The sequence below is a fragment of the Panthera pardus genome, unplaced genomic scaffold, assembly GCF_024362965.1.
Source record: "Panthera pardus isolate Hobbes unplaced genomic scaffold, ASM2436296v1 HiC_scaffold_7, whole genome shotgun sequence".
NCBI classification, from domain to species: Eukaryota; Metazoa; Chordata; class Mammalia; order Carnivora; family Felidae; genus Panthera; species Panthera pardus.
In genome coordinates, this window is record NW_026527002.1 from 43,329,211 (window position 1) to 43,350,884 (window position 21,674).

Sequence of the window (21,674 nt, forward strand, 5' to 3'; positions counted from 1 at the left end):
GAGAATAATGTAGCAGAAAAAAAAGAGGGAGAGTAAGGCAAAAGAGCACAATTTAAGAATGAGAGAAATCAGTTACTCATTAAAAAGAAACAATATCAGAATCATAGGGGTCCCAGAGGAGGAAGAGACAGAAATAGGGGTAGAAGGGTTATGTGAGCAAATCATAGCAGAAAACTTTCCTAACCTGGGGAAAGACACAGACATCAAAATCCAGGAAGCACAGAGGACCCCCATTAGATTCAACAAAAACCGACCATCAACAAGGCATATCATAGTCAAATTCACAACATACTTAGGCAAGGAGAGAATCACGAAAGCAGCAAGGGAAAAAAAGTCCCTAACCTACAAGGGAAAACAGATCAGGTTTGTAGCAGACCTATCCACAGAAACTTGGCAGGCCAGAAAGGAGTGGAGGGATATATTCAGTGTGCTGAATCAGAAAACTATGCAGCCAAGAATTCTTTATCCAGCAAGGCTGTCATTCAAAATAGAAGGAGAGATTAAAAGGTTCCCAGACAAACAAAAATTAAAGGAGTTTGTGACCACTAAACCAGCCCTGCAAATTTTAAGGGGGACTTTCTGAGGGGAGAAAAGATGGGAAAAAAAAATATATATATATATATATATATATTATATATATATAATATATATATTATATATATATATTATATATATATAATATATATATATAGCAAAAGCAACAAAGGATTAAAAAGGACCAGAGAACACCACCAGAAATTCCAACTCTACAAGAAACATAATGACAATAAATTCATATCTTTCAGTACTCACTCTAATTGTCAATGGACTCAATGCTCCAACCAAAAGACATAGGGTAACAGAATGGATAAGAAAACAAGATCCATCTATATGGTGTTTACAAGAGACCCACTTTAGACCTAAGTACACCTTCAGATTGACAGTAAGGGGGTGGAGAACCATCTCTCATGCTAATGGTCAACAAAAGAAAGCTGGAGTAGCCCTACTTATATCAGACAATCTAGACTTTAAGGTAGACTGTATCAAGAGATGCAGAAGGGCGTTATAGCATAATCAAGGGGTCTATCCACCAAGAAGACCTAACAATTGTACACATTTATGCACCAAATGTGAGAGCACCAAAATATAAAAGTCAATTAATCACAAACATAAAGAAACTCATCGACAGTAATACCATAATAGTAGGAGACTTCAACATCCCACTCACAGCAATGGACAGATCATCTAATCAAAAAATCAACTACGAAACAATGGCTTTGAATGACACACTGGACCAGATGGACTTAACAGATATATTCAGAACATTTCATGCTAAAGCAGCAGAATATACATTCTTCTCCAGTGCACATGGAATGATCTCCAGTATAGACCATATACTGGGACACAAATCAGCCCTAAGTAAATACAAAAAGATTGAGATCATACTGTGCATATTTTCAGACCACAATGCTATGAAACTTGAAATCAACCACAAGAAAAAATTTGGAAAGGTAACAAATACTTGGAGACTGAAGAACGTCCTACTAAAAAATGAACGGGCTAACCAAGAAGTTAAAGAGGAAATTAAAAAGTTCATGGAAACCAATGGAAATGATAACACCATAACCCAAAACCTCTGGGATGCAGCAAAGGCGGTCATAAGAGGAAAGTATATAGCAATCCAAGCCTTTCTAAAGAAGGAAGAAAGATCTCAGATACACAACCTAACCTTACGCCTTAAGGAGCTGGAAAAAGAACAGCAAATAAAACCCCAAACCAGCAGAAGACAGGAAATAATAAAGATTAGAGCAGAAGTTAATGTTATTGAAACCAAAAAAACCAGTAGAACAGAACAATGAAACCAGAAGCTGGTTCTTTGAAAGAATTAACAAAATTGATAAACCACTAGCCAGTTTGATCAAAAAGAAAAAGGAAAAGACCCAAATAAAGAAAATCAAGAATGAAAGAGGAGAGATCACAACCAACACAGCAGAAATAAAAACACTAATAAGACAATATTAAGAGCAATTATATGCCAATAAAATGGGCAATCTGGAAGAAATGGACAAATTCCTAGAAACATATACACTACCAAAACTGAAACAGGAGGAAATAGAAAATTTGAACAGACCCATAACCAGTAAGGAAATCAAATTAGTAATCAAAAATCTCCCAAAAAACAAGAGTCCAAGGCCAGATGGATTTCCAGGGGAATTCTACCAAGCATTTAAGGAAGAGTTAACCTATTTATTCTCTTGAAGGTGTTCCAAAAAATAGAAATGGAAGGAAAACTTCCAAACTCTTTCTATGAAGCCAGCATTACCTTAATTCCAAAACCAGACAGAGACCACACTAAAAAGGAGAACTATAGACCAATTTCCCTGAGGAACATGGATGCAAAAATCCTCAACAAGATATTAGCCAACTGGATCCAAAAATACATTAAAAAAATTATTCACCATGACCAAATGGGATTTATAACTGGGATGCAGGGCTGGTTCAATATCTGCAAAACAATTAACATGATTCATCACATCAATAAAAGAAAGGACAAGAACCATATGATCCTCTCAATAGATGCAGAGAAAGCATTTGACAAAATACAGCATCCTTTCTTGATAAAGACCCTCAAGAAAGTAGGGATAGAAGGAGCATACCACTAGATCATAAAAGCCATATATGAACGACCCAATGCTAATATCATCCTCAATGGGGAAAAGCTGAGAGCTTTCCCCCTAAGGTCAGGAACAAAACAGGGATTTCCACTCTCGCCACTGTTATTCAACATAGTATTGGAAGTCTTAGCCTCAGCAATCAGACAACACAAAGAAATAAAAGGCATCCAAATTGGGCAGGAGGAGGTCAAACTTTCATTCTTTGCAGATGACATGATACTCTATATGGAAAACCAAAAAAATCCCACCAAAAAACTGCTATAATTGATTCATGAATTCAGCAAAGTGTCAGGATATAAAATCAATGCACAGAAATAGGTTGCATTCCTATACACCAACAATGAAGTGACAGAAAGAGAACTTCAAGGGTAGGGTCACAGTAGTTTTTGCAACGTGTTGTTGATAAGTTTTGGCTCCAAATATTTGTTTTGTGTCCATGGACATGTGGGTCAGCACTCTTACCAGACTTCAAGCTATACTACAAAGCTGTAATCATCAAGACAGTATGGTACTGGCACAAGCACAGGCACTCAGATCAATGGAACCGAATAGAGAAATATAGCCAGAAATATAGCCAACTAATCTTTGACAAAGCAGGAAAGAATATCCAATGGAATAAAGACAGTCTCTTCAGCAAGTGGTGCTGGGAAAACTGGACAGCGACATGAAGAATGAGCCTGGACCACTTTCTTACACCATTCACAAAAGAAACTCAAAATGGATGAAAGACCTAAATGTAAGACAGGAAGCCACCAAAATCCTCGAGGAGAAAGCAGGCAAAAATCTCTTTGATCTTGCCCGCAGCAACTTCTTACTCAACACGTCTCCGGAGGCCAGGGAAACAAAAGCAAAAATGAGCTACTGGGACCTCATCAAAATAAAAAGCTTCTGCACAGGAAGGAAACAATCAGCAAAACTAAAAGGCAACCTACAGAATGGGAGAAGATATTTGCAAATGACATATCAGATAAAGGACTAGTATCCAAAATCTATAAAGAACTTACCAAACTCAACACCCAAAAAGCAAATAATCCAGTGAAGAAATGGGCAAAAGACATGAATAGACACTTCTCCAAAGAAGACATCCAGATGGCCAACTGACACATGAAAAAATGCTCAACATCACTCTCATCATCAGGGAAATACAAATCAAAAGCACAATGAGATACCACCTCACACCTGTCAGAATGGCTAACATTAACAACTCAGGCAACAACAGATGTTGGTGAGGATGCAGAGAAAGAGGATCTCTTTTGCATTGTTGGTGGCAATGCAAGATGGTGCAGCCACTCTGGAAAATAGTATGGAGGTTCCTCAAAAAACTAAAAATAGAACTACGCTACGACCCAGCAATTGCACGACTAGGCATTTACCCACGGGATACAGGTGTGCTGTTTCGAAGGGACACATGCACCCCCATGTTTATAGCAGCACTATCAACAATAGCCAAAGGATGGAAAGAGCCCAAATGTCCATTGATGGATGAATGGATAAAGACAATGTCGTGTATACACACACACACACACACACACACACACACACACACACACACACACAATGGAGTATTACTCGGCAATCAAAAAGAATGAAATCTTGTCAGTTGCAACTACGTGGATGGAACTGGAGGGTATTATGCGAAGTGAAGTTAGTCAGTCAGAGAAAGACAAAAATCATCTGATTTCACTCATATGAGGACTTTAAGAGTCAAAACACATGAACGTAAGGAAAGGGAAACAAAAATAATATAAATACCAGGAAGTGGACAAAAGAGAAGAGACTCAAAAATATGGAGAACAAACTGAGGGTTGCTGGAACGGTTGTGGGAGGGGGATGGGGTAAATGGGTAAGGGGCATTAAGGAATCTACTACTGAAAGCATTGTTGCACTATATGCTAACTAATTTGGATGTAAAGTTTAAAAAATAAAAAATAAAATTAAAATAATTAATTAATTAATTAATTAATTAATTAAAACATGACCCTTTTTGCCTGTCAGTGCCCTCTTCCTCTAAGGTCTGCTTATTTGGCCCACTCTAGGTGATTCAATATTCATTATTCTATCGGCATGTTCCAAAGACATTTATTGAGCACCTATGCCATTTATAGCACTGGGTTGGGCCCAGCAGAAATGCAAGGTGAAAAAACAAAGGAATGCAGAGTGAAAAAACACAGAAATGCAGAGTGAAAAATCTAGTCTGTACTCACAGAGATATTAGAGTAACCAGGGAGACAGGCAAATGGAAAAATAACTAAAAGGCAAGGAAGAAGGTTATCCTTGTTAGTAAAGAGATATAAGAAAGAACAAAGAAAGCAATTAAGTCTGACTTGATGATTTTTATTTTCACCTAAGTCATGTTAAAGTTAGTTGCCTAACGCGGGGGGGTGGGGGGCAGTGAAAAGGGGGGCATTGCTCCCCAAGAGGGAGGTATAGTATGCTATGTTTCCCTAACTCATGTTCATGTCACATGGTGCCTTCACTCATGGTAAACTGGTAAATCCCTCCCTTACCACAATTTGTAAAATGCTGGGGAAAGGCATTTATTTTGCAGAGGAAGATGTGTTTGGAATGAGAGGTCAGGTGTGATGGAAAGGGGCCTGGATATTACTTGGTCAAGGAAACTGAGTCTTCTTGGCTACATTTGGGTTTCTCTGAAGCAGAAATAGCTGTCTGGTTAGGGCCTGCTGGTGTGTTTCACATGAGGCAGAGCTGGTTGCTCGGGATGTAACCCAGCCTGAATACAAATGAAGGACATCTCACAAAAGCCTTTGTTTTCCTTAGCTGGTAAGAGTGCTGACCCACATGTCCATGGACACAAAACAAATATTTGGAGCCAAAACTTATCAACGACACGTTGCAAAAACTACTGTGACCCTACTGCTAAAGGATTCATCTGTAAAAGACACATTTCCCATTTACCAAGCCAAACATGCCAATCACAAAGGTGAATGAAAATAGTTCAAAGGAAGGGCACCTGGATGGCTCAGTCGGTTATAGGCCCGACTCTTGGTTTGGCTCAGGTCATTATCTCACAGTCGTGGCTGTGCACTGACCCTGTGGAGACTGCCTGGGATTCTTTTTCTCTGCGTCTCTCTCTGCCTCTCCCCCACTCATACATGCTCTCCTTCTCTCTCTCAAAATAAATAAATAAAACAAACAAACAAAAAAAAAGAAAATACTTCAAAGGAAATAAGACATTTTACTCCTTTGAAAACAAGAATACGTTCCAGATAATAAAAAAGTAAAACTTTGTCAGAATATTGCTCTTCATATTAAATTAGTCCATTAATTTTGTCCACAATCCAAACATATTTTCCAAATCTGAGTTGTGTCCAAACATGCCTGACTGAGTAATAGGCCACCTGAGAAGAATGACCACGTGGGGCGGGTTTCCGCCAGCATTTCTAGCAGCTAATATTTGTGCCCTGTTTGCCGTTTGCAAAATGCTTTTCTACTGGTGGCCTCGCTTAATCCTCAAAGCGATCCTATTAGGAGGTTAGGATGATGATGACTCCCTTTTTGTGCATGAGGAAACTGAGCCTTGCAGACGTAGCGATGTGCTGCCCGAGTTCAGCAAGCGCTGCGGGGGGAGTATCTGCTAAGGAGCCTGAGAATTGGCCCTGACACTTCAGCTCCGACGTCCTTCCCACCGCCCCCCCCTCCAACACACACACTATCTCCTGGGACAAGCGCCAGCTGCTTGAAGTCCCAGACGTCCCAAAGGGGCAAGCAATCTCTCAGCCCTCTCATTAATTCAATTATTTATTCACTCATTTAACAAACCTTCACTGAATGTTACTAGAAACAAGGAATAGGGTGGGGACACAAAATACATACCTTCATCCTCATCCAGTTCAAAGTCAACTGCAGAAGACACACAACTGAACAAACATTAACAGTAGAGTGTGGTTTTCTATCACAGGGTAGACATGAAGGTGCTACCCTAAACTCAGTGCCCCGTAGTATGTACCGTTCAACTGTCCTGGGGCTCTGCTGCCTTTTCGATAACGTTAACAACCATTTACTGTCTACTAGGTGCCAGGCACTGTATTTGGCTTAGATCCATTGTCTCATTGAATTCTTGCTATAACTTCTGCATGTAGGCTTAGGATACCATTTCATAGAGGAAGACCCTGGAACTCAGAGAGATTGAGTAACTTGATAGTCGTTACATATCGCCATGTAAAAAAAAAATCTCCCAAAACTTAGTGGCTTAAAACAACAGTTACTATCTCACAGTTTCTGTGAGTCAAGAATCACAGCATGGCTTAGCTAGGTCCTCTGGCTTAGGGTCTCTCGCGAAGCCACAGTCGAGGTATTAGCAGGAACCACATTCATGTCAAGGCTCCACTGGGGAAGAATCTGATTTCAAGCTCACTCACATGGTTACTGGAGGATTCAGTTCCTCATGGACTACTGGGCCGAGGGCTCCAGTTCCACACCGCTTGGCTGGAGGTTGCCTTCAGTCACATGAGCCTCTTCATGGCAGTTTGCTTCATCAGAGGCAGAGAAAGAGAGAGAACCAAACAGATATCACAGTCTTTTACAACCTAATCTCCAAGGTGACATCCCACGAATTTCACCATATTCTACTCAGTCAACACTAGTTCCAACACACACACAAACATACACACACACACACACACACACACACACACACACACACACACAAGGTGGGGGTTACACAAGGGAGTAGATATCAGGAGGTGGTGATTACTGGACGCCATTTGGGGAGCAACCTACTCTACTTGCCAAGAGCTGGCTTGTGACATATCCAGAACCTAAATGTCTGACTTGTCAAATCCATGCTCAATACATCACCTGGCAACCCTCACAGGTTTCCAACACATACATAGTTAACCATATTACCGGTTTCAAAGCATGAGTACACATGTGATTTATTTCATTCAAGATATGTATAGGCAGACATTTAAATTCTCATTTTATAAAGAAGAAAACTAAAATTCATAGAGTATAAGCGACTCCTGGATTTGTGTAAGTCATTAGAGTTTTTAGTGTTGACGTTTAATGACATTTTAGTTGGAGCTTAAATGATTTTCCCCAGCTTACCCCAAATGGAGCCTGGATGCAGGTTTTCTGCTTCCAAATCCCAAGAAGCCCAATGCCATGATTATCTGATTCATTGATTTCCACCTGTTTTCTATTTTGTTTTAAGTCACTATTATGGTTCTGATGCTATGCTGGCCATAGAGGACATAGAAGACAAGGAAAATAGAAGACAGGGTCTTCATAGGCACGTCCTGACCCACATTCATCTGCACAAGGCAGTGTCCAAAGATCTTAAAGCCTCCTAACTCCCATCAGAGGGGTCCACAGGCTCCCACAGCTTCCCTGATTGCAGCTGCCATGCCACCATGATAGTGACATTGGAAACGAGGCAAAGAGGAGCTCCCACAACTTTGGGACGGCCTCTCACATGGCCGGATGCACATCTCACAGTCCTGCCCATGTGTCACAAGGTGGCTTTGGAAAGAGTTAGAAGTGGGAAAATGTCCATCCAGTACTCAAAGGCAACATCAATCTTACTTTTTTCATTCCTTTGAAGATAGCTTTGGCTCTTCCTCTTCAGTCCCCAGTCACATCCAGTCACTTAGGACACCCAACGATCTTTCAGGTCCACCCTCTGTTGCCTGGTCAACATCCCAGCCTCCTTATTCAGTGGTTTCCCTGTCTCTAGTCTCCACCCTGAAATCCACTCTCCATGGCATCCAGAGTGAGCTTTCTAAACTCAGATCTGATCGGGAAACTCTCCTGCTTCAAACTTTCAATCGATGTCCGTTGCTTTCAGCGTAAAGTGATATTCCTTATCCTAGAAGGCAAGGCTCTGCCGAGCAGGCCCCTCTCCTTTCTTCACCAGTCTGAGCCGTGAGCAGTCTCTTGTATTCTTTCTACCCCAGCCGCACTGACTCAGCATGGCCAGGGGCTCTTGTGTATCATGTGCTCTCTCATTTTCTAGCTATCCTGCCCCCACCCCCTTTACCTGGTCAAGACATCCAACTCAACCCTGTATGCCCACTCTTCATAAACTTTCCGTGTGTGTGTCCAGGGGTGGATTTGGTATCCTTCTTTGTCATGCCATAGAATGCCTTGTGCCTGTCACATGTCTTTGTTATTGTGTGCTCAGTGCCAGGAGGACAGAGCCTTGTCTTCTATTTTCCTTGTCTTCTATGTCCTCTATGGCCAGCATAGCATCAGGACCATAATAGTGACTTAAAACAAAAATTTGTTGAATGAGTGAATGAATGAGTGAATGCAACCCCTTCTCCCATGTTCCCAGCATTAAAGACTTCCAGTAGAAGGGGCACCTGTGTAGCTCAGTCGATTAAGCGTCCGACTTCAGCTCAGGTCATGATCTCACGATTCATGAGTTCGAGTCCCGCATCAGGCTCTGCTGACAGCTCAGAGCCCGGAGCCTGCTTCAGATTCTGTGTCTCTGTCTGCTTCTCCCCTGCTCACACTATCTCTCTCTCTCTCTCTCTCTCTCTCTCTCTCTCTCTCTCTCAAAATTAAACATTTAAAAAATTGTTTAAAGACTTCCAGGTGCTTGTTCATCAACCCACAGGTCACCAAGCTTTTTTCGGTCCTGATGCCTCTGGAGAGATCGTCCAGTTCTTGGTGGGCTTCTCACGATGTGGAGCAACCTACTCATTCATTTACTCTGTCAAGAAACATTTGTGCCAGGCATGTGCTGGATGCTGGAATAGAATCAAAGATGAGTTAAGCACATAAAAGTCCAGACTAAAATGAGTTCTTTGTCTGGTGTGTGGAGCTTATGCTATTTGAAAGAGCTCCTTGGGGGAATAATAGGTTCATGTTTATAAAGCACCTTAATAAAGACACCACCTTGGTATTACTATTCTTTCTCAAATACATCACTTTAGCCACTGTAACAATACCAGCCTATTCTAGAATATTATAATCATCTACTGTTTCATTTCATTTTACTGTTTAAGTTTCAGGGTATGTGGCTAGTAGCTAGCAATACCCCCTCTGAGTTGATGACAGCATATACAGAGAAGCCACAACATTATTGTTTGGAATTGTTTTTCAGATGGTAATAATTTTTGGAGTTACTGTTAAAACGTAATACAGGTCAATAATGCAGTCAGTAATATACTTTAACATGTTATGACCCTTTCTCCATACCCTTCTAGTTAAAACATAAAAAATAAAAATCTTTCTCAGAGGCCTAGGTGAACTTCTACAGGATTTTAAGCCATCATCATTGGAGTTTGTACAATTAATTCGCCAGGCTGCCCCAACCCACAGGAATCGAGGAAATGCCCTGGCAGGATGAGACTGGCCCTTTTCTCCTCCAGTCGATAAAAAGTAGATAAATTAATTTATTCACATTTTAATTTTCCTCTCACTAGTTTTAATATTAACAATAGTATTAATTATGTAACACTGATTTATCACTGACCATATGCCAGGCACTGTATTAAATGCTTTCTATTTACCGCCTACAGCAGCCTTAAAAAAAACTGGTGCTCTTGCCATCCCAGTGTACAGTTGAGGATCCGGAGCTCGATCAAAGTCAGATACGTTATCCAAGGGCACACATGTCCTAAGTGGCAGGGCAGGAATCCAACCTCGGATCATCCTACCATAAGAACTCACATTTTAAACCTCTGCGCCCTCCTCAATTCTCTTCATTTCAGAAATATCTGAGGTGACTTAGGAAACACATTCTGTACACACGATAGCAAATCAGTGAAGTAAAGAGATAGAAAATTTAAGGTAGAAACAAATAAGATGAAGCTGGAATTAGCATACAAAATATATACCCACAGGGTCCTGAGTACTTTAGAGAAGAAAGCAGCAAATGTAGCTCTGTGTTTCTCCATCAAAGAGGGAAATGTGTTCATTTACATGCTTTACAGTATTCATAAAATGAAAAACAAACTCAGGGAAAAAAAAAACCTCTATCCTAGTACTGAGACTTACAGAAAATGTCTCACTTGAGTCTCTTAAAAAGGGCTGTGTGATGTAATGATCGACAGACCGTCACCCTCAACAGCATCCCTGCAGCAAATGTGACCATGGTTCTGGGAGGCCGTGTTGTGGATCCATTTACGACACATCTCAGCACAGTGAAATGGCTTCTCACCAAACCTCAGGTGATAAGATCCAAATCCAGATGTTACAGTTTTCCAGTGGCCCGGCTGAATCCCAGGAGGCAAAGCTTCATAAACACAGTCCTAACACTAAGGGTTCAGGCATTCCATGGCACCAGCCAAAGGCAGGCCTATGTCCTTCGACTGGGTGTCTGCATATTATCACACTTCCATGAAGATCCAGAAGGTACATGCGCCCCACCTCACCTCTCTGCAGAGCCAGACACAAGAGAACCCTCATAGCAGGGCTCGGATTCCCTCAGAAAATGATTCTGGGCGTTTCAGGGTAATGTGGGCGACCAAGCACCTAAAACCTTACTCCACACAGCCTGGCTATGATCATTTCAGCCCAGAAAAAAATTAATCAGCTGTTTCCAAACTCTAGGCACAGTCATTAAAAAAAAACAAAAAACAATAAAACAATAAATACACCAATTATAACGGATCCTGAATACCTAACTTTAAGCAATGTCACTTCCTGACAAACTCTCCAACATAAAGCAGTAACTGAATACACCAATTTGTTGACAGGGTTGTTAGGACAAGTTAGTTAGATGTTGGAAGATATTTAGGATATGGTCAATGAGATTCAACCATAGCTTCTGGAACAACTGTTTTCCCACCTGTTTTGAAAGAAGCTTCCAGAATCCAAGCTTGGTATCCTAGGGTCTTAGAGCCAACTTTGCCACTTGACAGGACACCATTCCTGGACCCAACCAGGGGTCTACCTATGTGCTCAGTGAGACTGTTGGGCAGGCTATGCTACTGTGCTTTAAAGTACTATGTGGTCTTTGAACTATTTTGGTCCTACATCCAATCAGTAAACTATTTTAAATATATATAAATATTTTACATACATATAAATATAGCATATTATGAGTGTCATTTACCATACTAGATTGTTATCAACTCCTGTGGATTATATGTATCAATTACTGTACTAATGTCTTACAAAAGCAGTACAAAACATTCATTACAACAGACATTGAGAGGGATGTGATATCAAAAAAATATGACCGAAGTTCTCTGGAAGTTCTACTATTTTCTCCTCATCCCCTATTATATCCTCTTGGAGACCTCCATCCTCCTCTTTGGAGGCTACCATCATACAGTAAGGAGCTAGGTAGGCCTTCTCTGGACCATTTCCTGGCACTTCATGTTGGGGTTCCGTGGCCCAGCCCCAGCCCATCTCCCCAGCCTTGTCCCTGCTGAGGCTCTCCACCCACACCCAATTCTCCTTCACATTGGCACGCACCCCACCAGCACCACCAGCCAGAAGAGGCATGGGGTAAATTCTCCCCTAGAGTGTCTGGAGGAAACACTTCGCTGCACATACCTTGACTTCAGCCCAGGGTTACTGAGTTCAGACTCCTGGCCTTCAGAAGTGTGAGAGAATAAATTTCAGCTGGTTTAAGCCACCACATTTGTGGTAATATGTTATAACAGCCACAGGAAATTAAGACACTTATTAAGAGCTTTGGGGAAAGGAGACAGGAGCTAATGATAGAAATAAAGTTGGGGGGCGTGGGCTCGGCACCCAATTCCTCTCCAGTCTTAAGCATGCCCAAGACTTTCACTTCCACTTTCCAGGGAAATCAGTATCTCCTCACCCCTAGAAACCCCCTCACCTCCACAAACTGGCACTTCTTTGAAAGCTCCATCACCCCAGACGGATGATGGACATTTCTAAGATGACCACATCCCCACCACTCACTGAGGTCCAGCAAAAATAATTCTTTGTGAGGCTCCTCAGCTAGCTGACCCTGCCATGACTTCTTGCTTGCTATTATCACTAAATATAAGTTCTTATGGACACCATCTTCACATTCATTCTCATCCCCATGCCTCCTTGGGTTTTAGTTCCCTGGACCCAAACTCCTCTCTTTTGGTCTTTCTTTTCTCTCTGCAGTTGGAAGAATTCTAAAGATGTCCTCTCCAAAATCCCCATGACCCCATGATTCAATCAAACACTAATGTAAGTACTACTGTGAAGAGACCTCAGGTAGAATTAAGGTAAGTGATCAGTTGACTTTAAGATTGGGAGAGTAGCCTGGATTATCCAGGTGGAACCTGTGTAATCACTTCTGCCCCTCAAAGCAGAGGAGTCAGAGAGATGGGGCAGGAGAGGTGGGGCTGAAGGGAAAGTCAGAGAGATTCGAAGAGTGAGAAAGATATAGGCTACCATTGCTAGCTTCATAGGGGTCCGTGAACCAAGGAATGTGAGTAGCCTCCAGAATCTGAGAATGACGCCCAGCCAGCAAGGAATCTGCCAACAACCCAAATGAGCCTAGAAATAGATTCTTCCCTAGAGCTTCCAGCAAGGAAACTGGAGCTCACACTTGTGAGACTCTAAGCAAAGAAGCAGCTGAGCCATGCTGAGCCCAGACTACTGACCTACAGAAACTGTGAGATAATAGATGGGTGTTCTTTTAAGATGATAAATTTGTGGCAATTTGTACAGCAGTGGTAGAAAACTAATACACTCTCAAACCGCCCCTTCTCTGTGTGGACCTCTCTTCTTCGACATGTCTCTTAAACAATGATTCCTATTCTCACTCTCCCTGAGTAATATTATTGGTTCCAAGGCTTCAATGTCCATCCATATCCTACTAAATCCTTAAGCCATAACTCTATGTCAGATGTCTTTGCTGTGTTCCAAACCCATAGATTCAGCTATCTGCTAGATATCTCCATTCCTATGTCTTGGATGCTTCTGAAACAAACATGTCCAAATAGAGGCTCATTTTATGCCCCTATACCTGCTTCTACTTCTGAGGCCCCCTATAAGGAATAGTGTCACGATCATCCAGCTACCAAAGTCTAAACCTTTTCTTCATCCTTGTCTCCTCCCTCTTTTTCAATGCTAAATCCTAGCCCCAAGTCCTATCTATTCCAACTGCTAGTTTTCCCTAATCCATCTACTTGCTTCCATTTCCCAGGACAAGTCCCCACTGTCTCTCATCCATGCTACCTCAAGAGCCCCTTACTCACCTCCTTGTCTGCAGTGGTGCTCCCCAGTCCATTCTCTTAGCTGTACTCAAAGATCACTTCTGACAAATTCTCCGTCTGTGAACAGAATATGGATAGGACTGGAGACCAGCTTATCATTCTGAAAGATGGGGGTCAAGGAAATCATCCATAACTAGGGTAAAAGCTAAACAAGTAGAAAAATGCAAGGAAAAATATAAGAGACATGAAGGACCATTTCATAAGGTCAATATCACCTATGACTTTTGAGAAGAAGGGAATAGGTATGGATAAAGAAAACGTGGTATGTACTTACAATGGAATGCTATTCAGCCTTGTAAAGAAAGAAGTCCTACTACTTGCTACAACATCGATGAACCTAGAGGACATTATGCTAAAAACAAATACTGCAGGATTCTACTTATATGAGGAATCTAAAATAGTCAAACTCATAGAAGCAGAGAGTAGAACAGTGATTACTAGGGGCTGGGGGGTGGGGGGAATGGAGAATTGTTGCTTAATGGGTATAAATTTCAGTTATAAAAGATGATTAAGTTCTATAGATCTGCTGTACAATATAGTATCTATAGTTTACAATACACTTTAAATTGTTTTAATGTTTATTTTTTGAGAGAGAGAGAGAGCGAGCATGAGCAGGGGAGGGGCAGAGAGAGAGAGGGAGACACAGAATCCGAAGCAGGCTTCAGGCTCTGAGTTGTCAGCACAGAGCCCAACATGGGGCTCTAACCCACGAGCCATGATATCATGACCTGAGCCCAAGTCAGATGATTAACCAACTGAGCCACCCAGGCACCCCAACAATACACTTTAAAATACATTATGAGGACAGATCCCATATTGAGTATTCTTATCACCAAAAATCCAAAGCAAAAAACAAAAAAAGTGGAAGAACACAAGGAAATTTTGGAGGTGATGGATGTGGTTATGATGTCATGAGTATATGCATATATTCAAACTTATCAAAGTATATGCATTAAATATATGAATTTCTTGAATATCAATTACACTTCAATAAATTTTTTAAAAATAAAAATTAAGGGGCACTTGGGTGGCTCAGTTGGTTAAGCATCTGACTCTTAATCTAGGCTCAGGTCATGATCTCACATTTTGTGAGTTCAAGCCTCATGTCAGGCTCTGACAGTGTGGAGCCTGCCTGGGATTCTCTCTCTCTCTCTCTCTCTCTCTCTCTCTCTCTCTCTCTTTCTCAAAAAAAATAAATACACTTTAAAAATTTTTTAAATTAAAATTAAAAAGTAAGAGTGAGAAGGAATTTTTTTTAATAAGACAAAATATCCCAAAGTTCCATAAAAGAACTTCCAAGTACCCAAGACTATTGATGAAAAAGACCCATGCCCCATGCAACTCTTGATCTCAGGGTGGTGAGTTCAAGCCCCACGTAGAGTGTAGAGCTTACTTTAAAAAAGAAAAAGAAAACAACCCATGCCCAAGCACATCCTAATAAAATTTCTCATTGCTAACACTGGATGCCTAAAGACAGAGAAGAAACATATTAACTTTTTAATAGGAAATTATTTTAAATTTAGAATCATATGCTTAGTCACACTAACTTAATGTGAGAAGGTAAAATGATATTTTTCAGGTATACATGCATAAAGATTTCCACTTCTCTAAATGAATTGTCTGTGATGAAGTCTGAGCCAATATTTCGATTGGCCTCCCACAACTCTAGAAAGTCAAGTTGCTTCTGACAGGTCTGATCTAAACAAAGCCAAGTAGTTCATTCTACCACAACTAGTAAGCAAAGAAACCAAGAGAACTTGTAGTTAAACATAAATGAGTTGGTACACACCTTATGGTTGACCAAATTTCCAAATTTTGCTCTCTCTGGGATAAATTATACTTTGATTCTTTGAATCAAGAGATAAATTTCAGAACACCAACTGATAGGCTGGTCGAAGGGTTTCACAGCCATTTATTCACTATCATATGTAATGCTTAGATGATATTTAAATACTGCCCACATTGATTTCAGCCCTCTGATCAAACAATGGAAACACTAATTTTGCAAACAGTGCCAGAACCCAGATCTGGGATTGCTTGAACAGTGCTTAAGGGTGGCGTGTGCAAGGAAGAGCTTAATGCCAAGCCCTGTAGGGAGTCTCCAGGTTATAATTCCAGCCAGCCGATTATAGAGCTAAGGTGAAATTTACTTAAAACTGCCACCCGTGGGAACATCCATGATGCACTCTGGCCATGGCAAGATCCCTTACGACTTTCTTCTGATACAAAGGCATATGACAAAAGAGTAAGCAATCAGGAGTCCCAAAAGAAGGCTTCAAGCTGGGCCTTGCAAATATTTTCTCATCCTTTTCAAAGACATTGCAAGATAAGGCAGAAAGCCTGTGGCCCATCCTGCTGAAAACCAATGGTCACAATTTGCATCCTCTGTCTAGTCTTTTTTTATATATATATTATTTATATATATTTACATTTATATATATTTATATATATATATATTATACGTTTATATATTTTTATCCTCTAGTTTTATTATTGACTGCAGGCAGTTATACCAAAGCTACCTAAGCTACCTTCGTGACACAGTAGGAGCTTTCTTAAAGTGGTAAACTCATGCTGATGTTTCAATTTAACTCTTATTGTCTTTTCTTGTGACAATTTCAAAACCTTATGATTTTATATAAGCATTTCCGGATTATATTTTTTTCTAAGATGACAGCTTTTCTCATGTCTTCCCCATAAAATATATTCCTACCAGTTTTAATACATTCTTACTATATAGTGTCACCAGGTATTTAAATTAAAATATTCTTCAAAACTTAAAAAAAAATCTTAATTTTCCATGAAACAACAGATTCACTAAAACTGAAATAAAGCCTATTAGAAATTCACAATTAGAGAAAAGCATCTCTGAGATAGGATGAATAATAGTGCCTTAAATTAGCTACATCTTAATCCCCAGGATCTGTAAATGTGTTACTTTATGTGGTTCAAAGGACTTTGCAAACGTGATGAAGTGAATAATCCTGACATGGAGAGATTCCCTAGATCATCCAGGTAGGCCCAGTGATGTGATCACAGGCATCCTTCTAAGAAGGAAACAGGCAAAATCAGTTGCATTCTTATACACTAACAATGAAGCAACAGAAAGACAAATAAAGAAACTGATACCATTCACAATTGCACCAAGAAGCATAAAATACCTAGGAATAAATCTAACCAAAGATGTAAAAGATCTGTATGCTGAAAACTATAGAAAGCTTATGAAGGAAATTGAAGAAGATATAAAGAAATGGAAAGACATTCCCTGCTCATGGATTGGAAGAATAAATATTGTCAAAATGTCAATACTACCCAAAGCTATCTACACATTCAATGCAATCCCAATCAAAATTGCACCAGCATTCTTCTTGAAACTAGAACAAGCAATCCTAAAATTCATATGGAACCACAAAAGGCCCCGAATAGCCAAAGTAATTTTGAAGAAGAAGACTAAAGCAGGAGGCATCACAATCCCAGACTTTAGCCTCTACTACAAAGCTGTCATCATCAAGACAGCATGGTATTGGCACAAAAACAGACACATAGACCAATGGAATAGAATAGAAACCCCAGAACTAGACCCACAAACGTATGGCCAACTCATCTTTGACAAAGCAGGAAAGAACATCCAATGGAGAAAAGACAGTCTCTTTAACAAATGGTGCTGGGAGAACTGGACAGCAACATGCAGAAGGTTGAAACTAGACCACTTTCTCACACCATTCACAAAAATAAACTCAAAATGGATAAAGGACCTGAATGTGAGACGGGAAACCATCAAAACCCTAGAAGAGAAAGCAGGAAAAGACCTCTCTGACCTCAGCCGTAGCAATCTCTTACTCAACACATCCCCAAAGGCAAGGGAATTAAAAGCAAAAGTGAATTACTGGGACCTTATGAAGATAAAAAGCTTCTGCACAGCAAAGGAAACAACCAACAAAACGAAAAGGCAACAAACGGAACGGGAAAAGATATTTGCAAATGACCTATCGGACAAAGGGCTAGTATCCAAAATCTATAAAGAGCTCACCAAACTCCACACCCGAAAAACAAATAACCCAGTGAAGAAATGGGCAGAAAACATGAATAGACACTTCTCTAAAGAAGACATCCGGATGGCCAACAGGCACATGAAAAGATGTTCAACGTCGCTCCTTATCAGGGAAATACAAATCAAAACCACACTCAGATATCACCTCACGCCAGTCAGAGTGGCCAAAATGAACAAATCAGGAGACTATAGATGCTGGAGAGGATGTGGAGAAACGGGAACCCTCTTGCACTGTTGGTGGGAATGCAAATTGGTGCAGCCGCTCTGGAAAGCAGTGTGTAGGTTCCTCAGAAAATTAAAAATAGACCTACCCTATGACCCAGCAATAGCACTGCTAGGAATTTACCCAAGGGATACAGGAGTACTGATGCATAGGGGCACTTGTACCCCAATGTTTCTAGCAGCACTCTCAACAATAGCCAAATTATGGAAAGAGTCTAAATGTCCATCAACTGATGAATGGATAAAGAAATTGTGGTTTATATACACAATGGAATACTACGTGGAATGAGAAAGAATGAAATATGGCCTTTTGTAGCAACGTGGATGGAACTGGAGAGTGTTCTGCTAAGTGAAATAAGCCATACAGAGAAAGACAGATACCATATGTTTTCACTCTTATGTGGATCTTGAGAAACTTAACAGAAACCCATGGGGGAGGGGAAGAAAAAAAAAAAAAGAGGTTAGAGTGGGAGAGAACCAAAGCATAAGAGACTGTTAAAAACTGAGAACAAACTGAGGGTTGATGGGGGGTAGGAGGGAGGGGAGGGTGGGTGATGGGTACTGAGGAGGGCACCTTTTGGGATGAGCACTGGGTGTTGTATGGAAACCAATTTGACAATAAATTTCATATATTAAAAAAAATAAGAAGAAGAAGGAAACAGGCAAATGCTACTACGAAAGAGAAGGTAATCTGATGACAAAAGCAGACTAGAGTGATGTGCTTTGAAGATAAAGGAATATAAACCAAAGAATATAAGCTGCACTAGAGGGTAGATGAAAGAAGAAGGAAAGAAAGAAAGATGGAAAGAAAGAAAGAAAGAAAGAAAGAAAGAAAGAAAGAAAGAAAAGCAGGGAGGGAGGGAAGGAGAGAGGGAAGGAAGGAAGGAAGGAAGGAAGGAAGGAAGGAAGGAAGGAAGGAAGAAAAAGATTCTCCCCTCAGAGCCTCCAGAAGGAAACAGCCATGTCAACACTTTGACTTCAGCCCAGTGAAATAGATTCCATACTTCTGACCTCCAGAAATGTAGGAGAAAAAAAATGTGTTGTTTTAAGTCACTAAGTTTGTGATAATTCATTACAGCATCAATAGGAAACTAAAGTCACCTCTCTATCTCTCTCTATCTCTACACACACACACACACACACACACACACACACACACACACACACACAAATTTACTTGGAAATTCAAATGTATTCAAAATAAGTATTTAATTAAAAGAATAATTACAAACTAGAAAGGAATGAGTATATTATATATTGGAGGCTAAGAGATTTGACCACAGAAGTAAAAAGAAAAATGAATAACCTCATAGGTATTCATTAGAAAAAAATTAAAAGCAAATTTAGTGTTCAATTCTAAAATCCAGATAAAAAACAGAAGAATAAACCTAAATAAAGAGAAATAACTAATAACCAAAAGATAAACATTAATGCATTAGGATACAAAATAAAAAATAACAGACTTAAACTCTAAAGCTAAAAGTCTGTTCTTTGGAAAGATTAATAAAATAAACTTTGGCAAATCTGAACAAGACAAATATCACATGATGTCACTATGTGTGGAATTTAAAAAACAAAACAAATGAACATAGGGGAAGGGAAGTAAGAATAAGATGAAAACAGAGAAGGAGGCAAACCATAACAGACTCTTAACTACAAAGAACAAACGGAGGGTTGCTGGAGGGGAGGGGGGGGGAATGGGCTAAATGGGGGATGGGCATTAAGGAGGGGACTTGTTGGGATGAGAACTGGGACTTGTTGGGATGACAACTGGCATTAAGGAGGGGACTTGTTGGGATGAGAACATCATATGTAAGTGATGAATCACTGGGTTCTGCTCCTGAAACCAATACTACACTGTATGTTAACTAACTTGAATTTGAGGGAGACACAGAATCCAAAGCAGGCTCCAGGCTCTGAGCTGTCAGCACAGAGCCCGACATGGGCTCGAACCCACGAACCATGAGATCATGACCTGAGCCAAAGGTGGACACTTAACTGACTGAGCCACCCAGGCGCCCCAATAATTTTTTTCATTGTCAAAGTTTTATCCTGAAAATAACAATAGGCTCGGATGAATTTAATGCCAAGTGCTACCCAGCACACAAATCAATCCTTTTCCAGAATTAATCAATTCAAAAATTTCCCAAGGAGGGGATTTCATTCACTATAGCAGCAAATAAAATATTGAGGGGGAAAAGTGACAGGAAATGCTCAGAAAAAAAATATGAATAAAGCTTAAAAAAAAAAGGAAAAGATATATACATTGAAGGATTTTATAAAAGACCAGACTAATGGAAACCCTGTCCAGGTGCAGCCTGACCACCCAGGAACAAGAGAGGCAGTGCCAGGAACCAGCAGCCATGAAGAAACCTGGTCTCTGGAACAGGCTGGAAAAGAGACGTCACCAGAGAGCAAAGTGAAACCTCAGGGAAGTTACAAAGTGGTCCTGGAGCCCAGCAGCACAACAACCCAAGTGATCTACTTTTCATTTTTAATTACCCAGAGGACCTCTGGTGCTGTGTCCTGGGAATAAGGCTTCCCATCCATCCCGAAGGCCTTGGTTGGGCTGGCAGACTCCTGCTCTCTGGGCAGAGCACCTGGACCGGCCCTGAAGCAGCAGAATAAACCTGAGGCACGGTTGGGGACTTGCGGGCTCACCACCCGTCCCTCCAGAGCCACATCAGAGCAAACCGGAGGGCTGAGGGAAGTTCTCCCTGGAGGTACCCAGCCACACGCCATCCGGCCACACTGGGATACACTGGCACCAGACAGACACGAACAACCTGGTCTGATTCGTTCTGGTTTTTCTTTAACTTCATTGTTGTTAAGTCTGGACAAAATGAACCTCATTTAAGGTATCTCCAGGATCTCCAGAATGTGTATGCCAAGAGCCTCTGCTCCGTGTCTTCAAAGCCTCCCCAGAAGAAGCTTCTTTGATCCTACAAAGGACTTTAATTACATAAAGATCTGAATCATTTGATTAATTTTCAATATGCATAAAAGCTATTCATTTCCGTGAAGCAAAAATGCTTTTCAGAAGCCCACGTGGCCCCTACCTTTGTAATTTACCACCATCGTTTTGTTACCACACTCTCTGGGGACCCTGACTCCAAGCTTTAAGGCAGGAGCTTTTAAAAACAAGTGCCTTTTTCACATTTCTTTGGCTGCCATACCAAGATCCAACCTCCCTAATTCCCCAAAGCCTGGGCCTCTAACCCTCCCTCTGTTGAGCACCCAACCCACATGAGCTGGGCGGTGGCCAGACCACAGCTGGGGAAGGTCGGCCCCAGACACCCAACCTTGGCAGTGAGGATGGTGCGTGCTGTTCAGGAGGCCTGAGTTATAATAGCCTCAGTGTTGGAGAAGATGCCAGCAGAGGGCCGAACAAAAGGTGGCTTATATTAGTAGAATTGCATGTTTGCTGCTGTTACTGTTAGCTCGTTCCCCTGGCCATCAGATCCTCGGGCTCCCACGTGGGAGGCAAGAAGGGGATAACCTTCTCTTTCCTCCCAGGGACAGCTTTGGTGTTACCCCAGACACGAGTGCCTCTTCCAGAACCACAGAGAACTGCCACGGCGATGTAAATAGAGCACCTTGCAT